We start from the raw sequence: 13,040 nt of genomic DNA on the forward strand, positions 1-13,040 counted from the left end.
TGGCACAAGTATACCACCTTGTCCCATTACAGTTGGTGCTAGGTTCTACAGGACAAAGTAGTTTAAACTGGAGCAAAGCCCTGTAGTGGATCACTCACCTTCACATGCTGCATGAACAGGCATGCACAAACCTCCCCAATGGTGCCCAGCAACCTGGGAAAGGTAAAAGAGGTATGGGACAGACAGTCCACCAACATTGTGTGCTGGGTACCTTATCACACAACCCCAGTGGTACCCACCACCCAACTTATATTTTAGACGTTTTATGTTAAGAAGCTGTGTGTGTGTGTGTGTGCAGATAGATAGATAGATAGATAGATAGATAGATATCCTATATAATAAAACCCTAAGGTACCTGCGTCCGTGTCTCTTGCGGGTGTTCTGCGCATGCGTAGCGCACGCGTAAAGGCGTCCAGTGAGGAGGCGGCGGGGGAAGCTGGGCGAGGCGGTGGTGGGCCCGGCTGGAGCCGCGGGCGGCGGCGGTGGGCCTGGCTGGAGCCGCGGGCGGCGGTGGGCGGCGGGCCCGGCCAGAGCCGCAGTGGGTGCTGGGCCTAGCCGAAGCTGGGGGCGGCAGCGGTGGGCCCGGCCAGAGCCGGGGGCGGCGGTGGGTGGTGGGCCCGGCCGGAGCCAGGGGTGGCTTTGGGTGGTGGGCCCGGCTGGAGCCGCGGGCAACTCTTCTAGTGCCCGTTAATGTAACGGGCCTAATGTCGACTAGTTTCTATATAAATCAATACATTTCCTAGCCATCAGCAAAGCCCTGCTTTCCCATAGATTCCATTACAACTGCATGCAACATGGTTCTGAAAAGCTTAGAAGTCTGGAATTCATGGACCCAGGATTCACAACTCACTGCTTGTGCCAGAAGTTTCTTATGACTTTGAACAGAAAAAAACTTTATTACGGTCACAGACCAATATACAAAGAAATACAAACAATGCATCATGTAAATAAAGTAAAAAGAGAAGAAAGAAATAGATAAACTACTTATGAAATGCTTTGCTAAAGATCAGATCGAGTTTCTCAAATTGTAAAACAAAACCTAGCCGTTATATTAATAATTTTTTCATCTGGATGAAGTAATAAAAACTTCAAATAAAAACCATCAGAGTGTTCTAAAAACTTAGACAATAAGGGGGAGATTAATCTCAAGCGGGCTTCCTTAAAAAAACCACAATGTAAAATTGAATGTGTACTGGTCTCCACTTGGCCAGAACCGCAAGGGCAGAGGCGGGCAGGGAAAGGGATGCCCTTGAATCTGCCCTCTATAACGGCAGATGGAAGGGCCCAGAAGTTTCTTATGCTGAGCTACAACAGTGGAGACCAAAGCATGTGCATAAAGAGTCAAAGTAAATTGTATTTGCCAAATGGAGAGATTGCGCCAGAGCAAAGCAAGTGGTAAGAGTCTGCTGCGAGAACACTTTGCTGACTAGGCAGACTGGTGGTTCACCAGAACAATTCACAGTGTTACCCATAAATTGTCATCAACTGATAATAGTTATCCATGAAAATATGCATCTAATTTCTGCTTTTTGAAAGAAGTGGAGGGAAAATGAGAAAAATGTTTTCCACTTAAGACACAGAAATAATACATCCATGTATATTTCTTCAAAAGAACAAATTCTATGGCATGCTTCATTTACTTTTTGCAACCAGTTGTGAACCACAAAGCATTTTCATTGTGTGTACAGATCTGAATAGCACACATGGCTTACTGCTCGCGTCTCTCATTGGGAAAGTTTTTGTGAATTTTAAAGTGTTCATAACCACTTTGTGCATAGGACTTTTGCCCCCCTCCCAAAACGCATCTACAAAAAGCTAAAAAGAAAAACACAAGTGAGTGCTCATCAGAAGACACAAACTTCCAAACAAAACTCAATGTACATCAACTCTGAGAAAATATCATGAAGCAGCAGGCCTGTTTGGTATTTGTTAACCACTTTGACCATACCCATCAAAACCTTGTTTGTTCACGTCAAATAAAACAGCTCATTTTAGTGGTTAACCCTACTGCCTTATCCTCCCCATTCTTTGGTGGGGGTGGAGTGTCTGATGCATAAAGGTTTTAGGAATGTCTCAAACTTTAAATTGGTTCTTATAGCTTTAACCATTTGCTGGTTGATAAAAAGTGGGCTTTAGAGATTATAACTGGACACATCAAGCAATCCCATCATTAGAATACCTGGTGTGTATCACAGAGACTTGGTTGGGGGAGGCTGGGGGCCAAGTTTGGGCCCAGCTTCTCCCTCCAGAGTACTCCGTAGAGGAGCAGTTAAGGGAGTGTGGGTGGGGATGTGGAGTAGCTGTGGTCTTTAAGGATAATATCTCCCTTACCAGGATCCCTATTAGAGTGTCTGATCATACTGAATGTGTGTACTTATGTTTGGGGACCAGGGATAGATTGGGATTTCTGTTGGTGTACCAATCACCCCGCTGCCCAACAGAGTCCCTAACTGAGCTCACGGACTTGGTCTCGGGTTTGGCGTTGGAATCCCGCAAGCTTATGGTGCTGGGGGACTTCAATATCCACTTCGGGACCGGGTTGTCTGGTGCAGCTCAGGAGTTCATAGCAGCCATGACAAATATGGGCCTATCCCAAGTGGTCTCTGGACCGACACATGTTGCTGGTCATACTCTTGATCTGATCTTTCATTCTGATCAGGGTGGTGTTCTGTGGGTGGGGACTCCTGCGATTTCCCCATTGTCATGGACGGACCACCATCTGGTTAAGGTTGGACTCACAGTTGCGTCCCACCTCTTCAGGGGTGAGGGACCTATTAAAATAGTCCATCCAAAAAGGTTACTGGATCCAATAGGATTCCAAGAAGCCTTGGAAGGATTTAATGTTGGCTCTGCCGGCGATCCGGTTGATGCCTTGGTGGAGAATTGGAATGATCAGCTCACCAGGGCAGTAGACATGATTGCTCCTAAGCGTCCTCTCCGACCTGCTTCAAAAATGGCTCCTTGGTATACGGAAGATCTGCGGGAGCTGAAGCAGCAAGGTAGACGACTGGAGCGTAAGTGGAGGAAGACTCGACTCGAATCTGACAGATGCAACATAGAGCACATTTAAAGATCTATTCTCTGGCTATATGTGCAGCAAAGAAGCGTTTCTTTTCTGCCTGTATTGATTCCGCAGGCTCTCATCCAGCGGAGCTATTCAGGGTTGTGAGGGGCTAGTAGGGCCCCCTACTCCCCTGAATCCAAATTTGGAACCATCAGTTGCCCGCTGTGATGCTTTTAATGAGTTTTTGTGGACAAAGTGTCACATATTCTAGATCTAGATTTAGATCTAGATTTAGATTCCACAGTTATCGCAGTGTCAGATGCAGAGGTATCCAGCAACTCCTCATGTGTGGTTAGACTGGATCAGTTTCAGTTTGTGACTCCTGAGGATGTGGACAAGCTGCTCAGAACAGTGTGTCCTACCACCTGTCTGCTTGATCATTGCCCAGCGTGGCTTATACTATCTGACAAGGGGGTTGTTGTGGAGAGCCTGGTGGCAATTATTAATACCTCTCTGAGGGAGGGCAGGATGCCTCCTTGTTTAAAAGAGGCAATTATTAGACCTATTCTTAAGAAGCCTGCCTTGGATCCTTCGGAGTTTAATAGCTACAGGCCTGTCTCCAACCTCCCATGGTTGGACAAGGTAATTGAGAGGGTGGTGGCCTCCCAGCTCCAGGCGGTCTTGGAGGAAACTGATTATCTAGACCCATTTCAAACTGGCTTTCGGGCAGGCTATGTGTGACTCTATGTGTGACTCTATGTGTGACTCTGTTGGTCCTTTTGGATCTCTTGGCGGCTTTTAATACTATCGACCATAGCCTGCTGGAACATCTGAGGGAGTTGGGGGTGGGAGGCACTGCTTTGCAGTGGTTTCACTCCTACCTTTCTGGCAGATCCCAGATGGTGTCGCTTGGAGACTGTTGCTCTTCAAAATCTGAGCTTTTATATAGGGTTCCTCAGGGCTCCATACTGTCTCCAATGCTTTTTAATATCTACATGAAACCGTAGGGAGAGATCATCCGGAGATTTGGTGCTGGATGTTATCAGTATGCTGATGACACCAAAATCTATTTCTCCATGTCAACTTCATCAGGAGAAGGCATATAACCTGTCCACTGCTAACAGCGTGGTGTAGTGGTTAGAGTGCTGGACTAGGACCGGGGAGACCCGAGTTCAAATCCCCATTCAGCCATGATACTAGCTGGGTGACTCTGGGCCAGTCACTTCTCTCTCAGCCTAACCTACTTTACAGGGTTGTTGTGAAAGAGAAACTTAAGTATGTAGTACACCGCTCTGGGCTCCTTGGAGGAAGAGCGGGATATAAATGTAATAATAATAATAATAATAATAATAATATAGAAATCAAATAAATAATAATATCCTCCTTGAATGCCTGCTTGGAAGCAGTAATGGGCTGGATGAGGGATAACAAACTGAGACTGAATCCAGACAAGACGGAGGTACTTATTGTGCGAGGTCGTTACTCAGGAAGCGATATTAATCTACCTGTTCTAGATGGGGTCACACTTCCTCAGAAGGAACAGGTACGCAGTCTGGGAGTGCTTCTGGATCCACACCTTTCCCTAGTTCCCCAGGTTGAGGCAGTGGCTGGAGGCTTTTTCTATCAGCTTCGGTTGATATGCCAGCTGTGTCCGTTTCTTGAGGTTCATGATCTCAAAACAGTAGTACACTTGCTGGTAACCTCCAGACTTGATTACTGCAATGTGCTCTATGTGGGGCTGCCTTTGTACATAGTCAGGAAACTGCAATTAGTACAAAATGCGGCAGCCAGGTTGGTCACCAGGTCATCTCAAAGAGACTATATTACTCCTGTATTACAGGAGTTGCACTGGCTGCCAATAAGTTTCCAGGCAAAATACAAAGTGCTGGTTATAACCTATAAAGTCCTAAACAGCTTAGGCCCACGGTACTTAAGAGAGCGTCTTTCCCTGCATGATCCCCATCATTTACTGCATACATCAGGGGAGGCTCGTCTGTGGCTACCTTCATGTTATATGGTGGCCACCCAGGGATGGGCCTTCTCTGCTGTCGTCCTGAGGCTTTGGAACGCGCTTCCTGTGGGAATAAGAGTCTCCCCATCTCTAGCGGCTTTTAAAAAGTGTCTAAAGACTAATCTTTTTATCCAAGCCTTTTAGCTTTTTAACTTTTTAAATTTTGTATTTTTTATTGGTTTGTTTTAAACTGTTTTTAGTATTTAATTGATTTTAATGTTTTGTTTTTGTTTGCTGTGAACCCCCTAAGACCTTGGGTTGGGGCGGTGTAAAAATGTGCTAAATAAATAAATAATAAACTAGCCAGCCCCACACAGAGCATCTGTGCAGCTCTTTGGTGCCGGCTGTTTCCCCCTCCCTCTTCCTCCTGCCCTGGTCTCTCCTCTCTTCCCCTTCCCTCTGGCCCATGTTCTCCAGCCCTCCTCCCCCCTGGTCCTCCACACAAACAGAGCCACGGCGGGCGGCCAAGAATGGCCCCACCGCCACCGTTTTTACTCCCTCCCTCCCGTCCGCCCACCGCTGCCTTTCTCTCCCCCTGCCCGCTGCCCCCTGCCGCCTTTCTCTCCCCCTGCCCGCTGCCCCCTGCCGCCTTTCTCTCCCCCTGCCTGCTGCCCCCTGCCGCCTTTCTCTCCCCCTGCCCGCTGCCCCGCCTCCGCCTTTCTCTCCCCCGCCCACTCTCCCGCCTCCACCTTTCTCTCCCCCGCCCGCTGCCACCTTTCTCTCCCCCGCCTGCTACCGCATTTCTCTCCCCCGCCCACCACCGCCTTTCTCTCCCCCTGCCCACTGCCCCGCTGCTGCCTTTCTCTCCCCTGCCCACTGCCCTGCCACCGCTTTTCTCTCCCCTGCCCGCTGCCCACCGCCACCTTTCTCTCCCCCTGCCCGCTGCCGCCTTTCTCTCCCTCTGCCCGCTGCCTTTCTCTCCTCCCCCCTCCACCCGCCGGCTGGCCGGTGGCCACTGCCGGCACTTTCTTCCCCCTCTCCTCCTCAGTCCTCACTGGGCACGCATGTCCCACTCACCCCTCTGGCGCCAGGCCAGGGCCAGTCCTTCCGCCTCCCACCTCCCACCTCCCAGCCCAGGCTGCAGCAGAGACGGCCCCTCCTCACAACAGCCAGGCGCCTCCGCCGGCCAAACAGAACTCAGCCAATCAGGCGCTTCCGCCAGCCAAACAGAGCTCAGCCAATTAGGTGCCTTCCTCGCTGGCACGCATTGCCTTGCCACATCTCCATGCTGGCTGGCTAAGAGAATTAATTATAAAGATAATAAATAAATAGAATATGAGACATTAAGACCACCTGTAGGATATGAGATATGGCTTTATACATCAAAATGAGCACTTTGAATTGTGTTCAGAGTACTAAAAGTAGCCAATGTAGTTTGGAGCCAAAACATAGTGGGCTCCTAGCAATTAATTTCCATTATAGAGAATAACCATTGTGCTTTGCAACAAGTATGAATCCTGAAAATGCCAAGTCTCGAGGTCAGAACATATTATATTACTCAGATTTAAGCATTTCAAAGATTTAACTGTTTGGACTACCTACTTATTTGAGAAGCAAAAATGATACCTAGAAACATATGGTCAGACTCCAGAGATCCAGCCACATTGGAGAATTATATATGGATATAATCTCAGATCATGCTATTTTATTAGTCCCATTAAGTGGTCCATGAAGGTCAACTTTGTTTCAATAGCCACACCCAAGTCTCTCTTTTTGTAATGAATCTGGTTAGCTCATGGAAACTCATAACCCTGTAAAAACATAAATGAGTACCCAATTTAGGGAAAACATCATTGGTTTGGGAAAACTAAGACTATTATATTTGTTTTACACACAGGTTTGCAAAATGGAAATCTTAATAGGTTTTGCAAAAGTAAACTTTTGTGAGTTGCTGTAAACCACAAAATCAGGGTTTAGGGAATTGCTTGTCTTTTGAGGCTTTGTGGAAGAATCTGGCCAGATAATAAATCATCCAAAATGGTTCAGACAAAATACCAAAAGGGTATTCTAGCTCTACAATATGTCCAACATTTGGAAGTTATCAGCAAAAGCTACAATATGCCTTCTAAACGTATATCTGAAAAAGCAGTTTCCTGCAAAATTGTTCTCAGAGTTTCACACATTACTAGTGCCCCATAACATCAGTGAGTTAACTACTAAACCAAACTGCAAGACAAAAGTTCTGCATATATTAGTACGTTAGATTACTTTCATGCATTCTGTATAGGTCTTGCTTTTGAAAAGTGGTTGGAAACTTCAACTGGTTCAGAAAGCAACTACTGGCAAGATGGAGCAGTCTGAATACAATATATAGTGCCAATTTTACAACAACCTCATTGATTTACAGAACCAATTTAAATTGCTGTTCTTTATATGATCTGGTTCAGGTATCTTAAAGACCATCTGCTCCCTATTTTCCTGGGGGTGTGGAAACCTAACTTCAGTATTATTTTCTACATTTTGTTCATTTCTTAAATAAATCTTAACCTCTTTAAAGTTATCAAACCAAAACAGGATGGATTATTTTCATTAATGGATTCAGGCAACACCTGGTCCATCCATTCTCATTAACTATGTCAGAACAGCTTGCATTTGTAGTTCCCCAGAACCAGCCACAGAACTAGCATTTTTCTCAGTAAGAACTTAAAGGGAAAGGGGTGTGTTAAGGAATGAGGCCTGAGCCTCCACTTTTTGTATATAAGACTTTTGTAATAGAATTGCTTTGCTTGCTCCCTATGTTAAAAAGCTGTGCAGGGGTCAAAAGTTCACAGCTCTAATTCTACAGTTTGGTTTTGGAGAGAGAAGAAATATCGTGGCTTGGTTTTGGGGGGAAGAGGGGTTTGATTTGATTGGGTATATTTTGAAAAATTGAGGGAACTTAAGATATGTTGATTGGATGGTTTGGAGGGAGGTTAAATAATATAAAGAGGCTGCCTTCAGCAGAGTTTTAGGGTAGTACAAGTTGGAGAACTGAAGAGTCAGAAGGAATCAAAGTGAAAATCAAGTAGGCATCAGAGCTGGAAAGAGTTGCAGAGCTGGAGTGCGAAAGGAGAACTGAAAAGAGTTGCGGAGAACAAAGGCTGAAAATCACTAGGAAAGATTCAATCTCTCTGGAGAGCTGCATCGCTCCCCAGCAGTCTGGGATTGAAACTCCAGAACTATGAAGTGAGAGCAGGACCTAAGGTTAACCAAGGGACAAGCTGAGGTGATTGCAGAATACTCTGGGCAAGGACTGTGAAGTTAGGGCCCAGTGTTAGAGACAGGTCAGTTTAGATGTATTTTGATCACATGTTATTTTCCCCTTGTGCTCATTTGGTTGCTGTTTTGGTACTAATTTTCCAAAAGAACTATTGTTTTAAACTGAACTGTTTTCAAAGTAAAATTTCTTGTTAATATTTAAAAATCTGTAGCTTCCATCTGTTTTCTCCACCCCACACCAAAAGCCTTGACCACACTACTTAATTTTTAATACAACAGAAACTGGAAGGCTGTTTTCAGTAGACTAAGTCAGAGAAAGCCTAAAGGTCTACTTGGTGGCAGTGCTTACAGTTTAAAAATCACAGGGCTGGTGGAGACTGGGCTGTGACAGGGTATAAGCACTTCAAGGTAATGCTAATGATGCCACATCCTCACATGGCAGAAACTGAGGCAAAGGCAGGAGAACGGTGACATGCAGAATAAATGGGGATGCTTTCCCCAGACTCTTGCACATAAAACAATAAGTCTGAAAAAAGCTTACATATGTGAATTCGGTATGCACAGTCAAAGACCCTGCCATTTTCAGGGTTCTGAATCACAGGCAGGAAACCAATTTCATGGTGGGAGACATTTCACCATCAGCAAGATCATATATTTATATGAATATGACAAACATTTATATACTGCTTTTCAACAAATTTGAAAAGCGGTTAAATGTTTCTGCTTGGGACTTACTGCTTGCTTTCAATGCTGTAACACTGAGGGGCTATTCACATGATTGCAGAAAATCAGGCTAGCCTCCGCTTGATTTTCTGCAATCGTGAGAACCACTGGGCTCGGCTGCAAATGTGAGAACCACCGGGCTCAGCTCGGGTAACCCGCTCAAGTAGCCCGCCCCTAAAACTGGATTTGCGGACCGAGCGCTCTGCAAACCCAGCTTTTTTTATTGTGAGTAGCCACGGCACGGCTCCGCGCCATGGCTACTCATGAGGAGACCCTCGGAGGGGAGGCGAAAAGCCACCTCCTGGCTCTGGGGGTCTCACCAGCATGCCCTGCGCACTCATGCAGGGCATGCTGAAGCTTCCAGGGGCCAATCAGTCCCAGCGCCCCCCACCAGCTCTGTCACGGAGCCGGCAATCATGTGGCTGGCCAATCCGGCCACCCAGGACTCCCGCCCTGCTCGTGTGCGGCAAGAGCGTGCTTAGCCTGCCCTCCCCGCTCACTCTCGCAAACTGGGTCTCACTGATCGTGAGACCCCGGCTCTGAGCGTAGCTGTGCTCAATAATGAGGCTCTCCACACAAGTGTGGAAAGCCGGATGGGGTTAGGTGGGGAGAGTGGGCTTGACAAGCACTCAGTGTGCCCTGGGAGGCTGGATCGGCCACCCACACAATTACCGGTTCCGTGACGGAGCCGGTAGGGGTGGTGGGGATTGGTGGCTGCCTGGCCCCTGGAAGTCCCAGCATGCTCTGCGTGAGTGTGGGGGCATGCTGGGGAGCCTCCCGATGCTGGGAGGCTTGTTGGAGCCTCCTGCTCAAGGGTATCCTCATGAGTTGCCATGGTGCGAGGGAAAAATTGGGGTTAGTAGAGTGCTCCTCTTAAATGAGGAGGGGGCATTTAAGGAGGTTTGCTGCCAGGAGCCACACGGTTCCCATTGCAGCACACAACCCCCCCCCCCAAAGGAGGCTGGGCTCCCTTAACCTGCTTTTGGGAGATTGTGAGAATAGCCTCAATGTGTTAATGGGCCTTAAATCTCTTCATGATCTTGTCCTTTCTTATCTACCTAACTTGCATTCTGTTTATTCTCCATTCACAAAACACTAATCTTATTAAACTTTTGCTTTCTTGTGCTGTTCCCCATATCTGTACTTTTTCTCTTGTAGCCCCTTAGGTTTGGAACTTAGGTTTGGAAATATTTTAAATATTTGGCTGTTTTTTCCCCTCTGTCTTGCTTCAAGAAATTATTAAACTCATATTTTGCTCTTGCATTTCCCTCTTGATATTTTACTTTTTTTCTTTTCTTATTCCTAAACTAATTTCTGTAACATTTGCTTTCTTTCCTTCTTCCACTTCCCCCCCAGTTTGTGCAAAATTCTCTTCTCTCTTTCTTCTTCTTCGAGTTGAAGGCCAGTGATTTGTGTTAGTTTTTGTACCATGCCTAGCATGTACCATGTGCTGGAATAAAAACAGTCTTCAATGTTTGCTTAAAATCCAACAGGGATGGGGCAATTCTACATCAAAGGAGCAAGGAGTTCAAGAGCCCGGGCCACTACTGAGAAGCACTCACATGTCACCGACAATCGTGCCGCAGACGGTGACAGAACATACAGGAGAGCCTCTCTACATGATCTTACAGGTTGGGCAGAACTATACGAGAGTAGGCAGCCCTTCAACTCTCTTGGCCCTAAGCACTTTAAAGGTCAAAACCAGAATCTTGAATTGTGCCCAGAAAAACACTGGCAACCAGTGTAGCTGACACAATTGTGGGGTAATATGAGCCTAGCATTTGGCCCTTGCCAGAAACTTCACTACTTCATCCTGCACTGGCTGTAATTTCCAGGGGATCTTCAAGGGCAGCTCCATGTAGAGCATGTTACAGTAGTCTAACCGTGAGGGTTCACCATGACAAGGCCAGACCTTAACTATAGCAGGGCTAAAATAGACAGGATTGAAGATAGCTCATATACTCTAAATCTGCTGTGGTAATGTCAACTGAAACTATGAACTATGGTAATGTCAACTGGAAAAGGAAGAAACTAAGAGGACAGTATCATCAGATTTCAAAAACAAAGAAGCAAAGGATCAACTGTATCAAGAGCTGATGAAGGAGCAAGGGGAATAAGAGAACTTTTGTGAATTAGTAAATAGAAGGTCATTATTTATTTTACACAGAGCAGTCTCACTACAATGTTGGGATTAAAAGACAAGCTGAAAAGGCTCAAAAAGAAAGCAGGAGAAACTGGGAGAAACAAAGTGAAGCATTCAGATGGGACAAATCACTTAATTCTGGAGACGAAAGCAAAAAAAAAAAGAAGCCATATGATAGGATGAGGCAGTGGGGATCTACCCAACATTTTTTCAATGCTGGAGTAACCATTTTAAATAAGGTGTGAGAGATTTAAGATATGGGAAATGAGCAAAGAATCCATGGAACAACTATTTAAAAATGAGAGGCAACTGGATCATGATGACAAGTGGTGGATTTAATATAGAAGAAAAACAGAGGTGAAAACTGATAAAGAAAGCAAGAAGATCTGCTAAAATGGAAGTAGGAGAAATACCACAAAAGAGGTAATGAGGCCTGATCAGATATTTTAGCAGCCCAATATCAGATAATACTAGAAGATGAAACTGAGGAATGGACAGACAAGAAGGAGACTGAAGAAGAGAATTGCAAATACTATGGATGAGCAGCAGGTTTCCAAGACTGGGGTTTTACTACAGTGTAAAGTGGTGTAAGTTAGAACAAGATAGGACGAGAGTATATAAGCACATATAAGTGCTTAGTTAGCATAAATTGAAGTAAATCAGAGTAAAGCATTAATAAGCATAAACTGGAGTACATAAGAACAGCCCTGCTGGATCAGGCCCAAGGCACATCTAGTCCAGCATCCTGTTTCGCACAGTGGCCCACCAGATGCCGCTGGAAGCCACAGGCAGGAGTTGAGGGCATGCGCTCTCTCCTGCTGTTATTCCCCTGCAACTGGTACTCAGAGGCATCCTGCCTTTGAGGCTGGAGGTGGCCCACAGCCCTCCAACTAGTAGCCAGAGTAAATCGGGGATGTTCACATTGCTGCTTTTTATTATGATTGGTTTTATAAGTGGAGAAGAGAAATTGCTAGGCAGGGGATAAAAGAGTGCACATGAGTTAGAAGGAAAGTATGAATGAATTTAAAAATGAATGCAGTCAGAGGTATTTGTGACAGAGCTCTTCAACAGTTCTGATGTGGGGACAAAAAGCATAAGAAAGGAGTCAACCACGCCTGAGGAAGAGTGGAATGAAGAAAACAAAATCCTAAACAAATGCTCTCCAATAGGAACCGTTGTGTGTATTGCTATTAACAAAGGACATGTGTTTATTCCCAAGAGACACTGTACTGGCAACAACACTGCCAGATATTTCAAGGGCAGAAGAGGAAGTGTGAAGAAAAACCAGTGGGGAAGAATTATTTTTAAATTATTTTTAAAAAGATTTTATTTTGGTACTTTCACAATGTAAAAGAACAATGTTGTCAAACAAGAACAGTCATCAATTATGTCAAGCGATGTATGTTATCTTTGCATATCAATGAGTCTTTTTGTTTGACTTTTTAATGAATGAGGATGGATTTTCAAATGTTCTGGTTTATTGTGTGTTGCTTTAGACTTGTTGATACAGTTCAAGAATGGCATTCAATGTGGTAAAAAGTTATCTTTCGATTGGTGAATGGGGAAGAATTCCTGAACATCCATTTGAAGTGTTCATAATGATCATTCCAGTCCACTTGTTAATAAAACATGTTAGATTGTCTTGAAAGCTTATACCACCTCGTGTTTTCTTTGCTCTTTATACTGCTCAGTTATGTGAAAGACACAGTGAGACGATCCAGATGGCTGCAGATTAAGATGTTTATATGAACTTCATTTAAGAGAATTGTGTGTGCACACGCTCGCTGCTGCTGCCCCAGTTAAATTCTGACAGCTACAGAAAATTTAGCCAAAGTGGCTCAACCAAACAGTTTGTAAGCTATTTTCTTCCACTTCCATATACCACATACAGACAATACAAGCTCTGGTTATTTGGACAGCCATTTTTTAATATTAAGCATCTGTGTAGTGCTAAAGAGTGC

At 45.3% G+C, this 13,040-nt stretch overlaps 1 long non-coding RNA gene across 1 annotated transcript; it reads left to right on the plus strand.

Annotated features, from left to right (window-relative positions):
* The first annotated feature begins 7,927 nt into the window (after nt 1-7,927).
* LOC128344792 (uncharacterized) lies at nt 7,928-12,732 on the plus strand. Its single transcript, XR_008316050.1, has 2 exons — nt 7,928-8,278; nt 10,430-12,732. It is a non-coding gene; the product is annotated as an uncharacterized LOC128344792 (long non-coding RNA).
* The last annotated feature ends 308 nt before the right edge of the window (nt 12,733-13,040 follow it).

The sequence above is a fragment of the Hemicordylus capensis genome, chromosome 1, assembly GCF_027244095.1.
Source record: "Hemicordylus capensis ecotype Gifberg chromosome 1, rHemCap1.1.pri, whole genome shotgun sequence".
In the NCBI taxonomy this organism is placed as follows: Eukaryota; Metazoa; Chordata; class Lepidosauria; order Squamata; family Cordylidae; genus Hemicordylus; species Hemicordylus capensis.